Source organism: Coenobita brevimanus, chromosome 25 (genome assembly GCF_032717465.1).
Source record: "Coenobita brevimanus isolate Jiangsu-jjx chromosome 25, ASM3271746v2, whole genome shotgun sequence".
Classification (NCBI taxonomy): Eukaryota; Metazoa; Arthropoda; class Malacostraca; order Decapoda; family Coenobitidae; genus Coenobita; species Coenobita brevimanus.
Window position 1 is genome coordinate 36412372 of NC_136978.1, and position 4315 is coordinate 36416686.

A 4315-nucleotide genomic window follows, 5' to 3' on the forward strand; every position below is an offset into this window, starting at 1 on the left:
TATTTTGATTTCAACTCTTACGTATTGATGTGAAACTTGGACCTTGTTTGAAGGACGCTAATCAAGAGTGAGAACAGTGGACATGAGTTATTTGAGAGGAGCATGTGCTGTTACGTGGAGAGACAGACTGACAAATGAGGAAGTGAAGGAGCGTTGTGGTGTGGATGCGAATGTGGTAGAAAGCGTTAGGAGAAATAGACTGACGTGGTTTGGGCATGTGGCGAGGATGGAGATTAATGAGGAGAGAGTATGTGACTGAGTTGGATGGGGAAGAGAGGGAGGGGAGACCAAGGATGAGACGCAGCGATGGGTGGAGAGGTATATGAGAGGTGGGGATGAAAGCTGAGTGGAGGGCAGTGAAATGGCGTGGGAAAGGGCAACATGGAGGCGATTTCTTTGTGGCCACCCATTAAGGGATTGAAGCTTCTAGCAATAGATAATAAATATGCTGGCCCTCGTCAGAAAAAAAAAAAAATGGATAATTCTACGTGGGTAGTACTGATATCTAAGTGAATGCATTATGCATCATAAACAAAGTACAATATATACCTATATTTAATAACCAGGTATCATGCAGCAACAACAGTGACAGTCATATTATCACCAACATTCAAATAATGAGTCTTTTCGTAGGGCTGAGAGGAATTAATCAAATTTCATCTTCATTTTTTTTTTTTTTTAGCTTCAGAATCTTGTTTACCTCATCCACTACGAGAGGAGTTTCAGAAGGGGAAAAACAAAAAATTGTCTGTGGCAAGAATACATACATATATATATATATATATATATATATATATATATACATATATATATATATTTTCATTCATTGCCAGACGCCATGTATCCCAAACGGGGTGGCCAAGGGCTTAGAGTTAATTGTTTTACAGGGAGGGGCACTAATCCTCCACCAACCCCATTTGACACGTAGGGAGAACTCTCTCTCTCTCTCTCTCTCTGTATGTATATATATATATATATATATATATATATATATATATATATATATATATATATATATATATATATATATATATAATGTATAAACCACCTGCATGACCCACAGTAATAAATTATAAGAAAAACAGGAACTCATTCAAAAATTATTGCATTTACCCAGTACATATTACTGTTTAGCTAGAACAGTTAGCCATTACCATACTATCCACGGTGGCTGGTTGAGTTTGTGGAAAGGGACGGAAGTGAGATTCACGGGGATATTAATGATGGCGGCTTGCTCCCTCCGGGCTATTAGAGTCTTGGCAATCATGAACCCGCTGCGACCAAGGAGGAAGCCTGCTGGTATGGAGGGGTGGCGGCTGGTTTTGTCATCCACCATCTCCACATATAACTCGTCATTCTCGGGGTTGTTATCCATTACTATTACCGCAGAAGCGCCAGCATTTTCTGCAATTACTGTCTTACTCACGAACGAACTTGACCCACGTGCCACAAGAGCAACAGAACCTCTTAATTCTGCAGTGTTGTATGGCTTTGAGCAGCACTCCAGGGGGTCACACATCACTAACTGCACACCATTCAGCCTGCGCACAAATGGAACACCGAAGTCTTTGGCTTGCCGTAACCGGTAAGTGTAGCTTAGTTCCTCTGGATATAGCACTTCAAAGAATATATCATCTTCAATGAAGTCGTATATAGTGGCTTCATTCCATACTGCATTAGTAAACATTTTTTCTTTGGCGCATATATTTACAGGAAGAAAGGCCTGCAGAACGAGAAAGACGGCAGAAACTTTCCAAATCATGGTGAGGGAAGACTGGCAGAGGCCACACTGACATGCCATCTGATAATGTTTACCATGTCAGCTGATATTGCAACGAGAGGCAGCCATGGTTTGTTATGAGGTGCTTTCGGCGACCGTCAAAGTCGCAACGATATATATATATATATATATATATATATATATATATATATATATATATATATATATATATATATATTTGTCATCGTCTATAAAAGTGATAGGATTCATGCACGGACAGGTTCATGCAAACACATCAACTTGCTGCAGGTAAAATCTTCACATCTGAGTTAGTTGCATCCCCTTAGCAGCTTAGCTGATGGCGTCCTCGTGACAGGCTTACGGTAACACTTGTCTGCAGGTTTGGAATGACTCTACACTGCGCGTTGTTACAGTCGCGGGAAAACTTTGGCCTTAAGCTTTCTTGTTCATAAATCTACTTAATATTTTCAGAAGCAGCAGGATGGGTCTTCTCTATGAACACAACAACAGACAGTTTCTTTCTTCAAATCAGCAGCAACGTGTAATGTAAATTTATGACGTGGTGTATGAAAATAGTAAGCAACATGTGCTCATCAAGAATTTGCTCTCTAATCTATTCCAAAGAAACAATCCAACCCTAACAAGTTCAGAAGAATTTCAATGACGGAAATGTTTGTCATGAGCTACAAATAAGTAACTAAAAATGAGCCTACGTAGCGAAGTAGGCAAATAGTACTCCTCTTGACTCAGTGGCTACGTGACGAGGATCTGGTGGGGGTCTGATTTGACTGTCATCATCTGACCGCCATTAGTAGAGTCTGACTCGGATTTTGCTTATATGTTAGAGCTCGATCAACTTTCCTGTCAGTAATCATTTACTGGACACTGAAACTCAAACAGTGTTACCTCGAGGTCGGCCTTTCAAAAGACAGACGTATATTAGCACGAGTTGATGCAGAGTAACTCAACAAGATAAGCAAATGAATTAAAAAAAAAAAAAAATGAGAGAAAAACAGTGCCCATGACACATACTGAAGGTGGCTAATTTGGTGAGGTTCTGCTTCTTTTTTTTTATGTGAGGAAGAAGGAACCAAAGGCCATGAGCTGGCAATAAGAGTTCCTTCCAAGAGAAAAACAAAATACGAGAGAGAGCCAAATTTGAGATCCATTCATTTCGAGATGCCTGGACACACTGCATTTGAAAGACTGGAGATCATAGGCAGCAGGAAATACAGACAGAGGGAGAGAGTTCCAGAGTTGACCTGTTGCACAAATGAAGCACTGGGAGTAACGGTTAACTCTTGCATTAGAGAGTTGGACACAAAAGGGATGAGAGTTTGCTGCTAGACGGGTGCTATGCGCCCGTCGTAGAAGTGGAGGAATGCATGCAGACAGTTCAGAGGAGCAGTGACCACTCAAGTAGCGATAGAAAAGAGATAAAGATGCAACAGTGCGGTGAAGCGAAAGAGGTTGAAGGGAGTCAGTAAGAGGAGGAGAGTTAATGAGACGAAAAGCCTTTGACTCCACCCTATTGAGAAGAGCTGTGTGTGGGGAGCCTCCCCACACATGAGAGTTGTACTCCACACAGGGGCAGATAAAACCCCTGTATAGAGTCAACAATTGTGCAGGGGTAAAGAAAGAACGGAGTCGGCTTAGCACACCCAATCTCTTGGAAGCAGATTTTACAAGAGATGTAATATGAAATATCCAAGATAAGTCCCGAGTAAATGAAACCCCAAGGATGTTCAAGGATGATGCAGGATTAAGCTGAATATTATTAAACATCAGTGGGTATACCTGTGGAAGATTTTCACGGGTTGATAGGTGTAAGAACTGAGTCTTTCATGCATTTAAAACAAGATTATCTTTACCCCAGTCAGAGATATGAGCCAAGTCAGACATTAGGTGTGCCACAGCCTCATCCCCTGTTTGTTGAAGTAACTGCTGAGATGGGCGTTGTGGGAACCGAATGGAAAGGTGAAGGGTGGAGTCATCAGCGTATGAGTGGATAGGGTTAGATGTACAGCTTAGGTCATTGATGAATAGAAGGAAGAGAGTTGGTGATAGGACAGAGCCCTGAGGAACACCACTGTTGATAGATCTAGGTGAAGAACGATGGCCGTCTACAACAGCGGCTATAGATCGACCAGAAAGGAAGCTAGCGATGAAGGCACAGATAGAGGGATAGAAACCGTAAGAGGGTAGTTTGGAAATTAAAGCTTTAAGCCAGACTCGATCGAAAGCCTTTGAGATGTCAAGTGCAATGGCAAAGCTTTCGCCAAAGTCCCGAAAGGAGGATGACCAGGAGTCTGAAAGGTAGGTGAGAAGATCACCAGTGGAGCGTCTCTGACTGAACCCGTACTGACGATCAGAAAGAAGGTTGTGATAGGAAAGATGCCTTAAAATTTTTCTATTGAGAATTGACTCGAAAACTTTTGAAATACAGGATGTTAACCCCTTAACCGCGGGGCGTCACTTTCGTGACGCTTGGGAGCAAGGGATCATACCGCGGGGCGTCGCTTTTGTGATTCTGTGTTATTTTGAATTCACCCGGGCTTCCAAGTGAGGGCTTGT

General features: G+C 41.9%; 1 pseudogene; it reads right to left on the minus strand.

Annotated features, from left to right (window-relative positions):
- Positions 1–1081: 1081 nt before the first annotated feature.
- LOC145393783 (PRADC1-like protein pseudogene) lies at positions 1082–1793 on the minus strand (annotated as a pseudogene).
- Positions 1794–4315: the final 2522 nt, after the last annotated feature.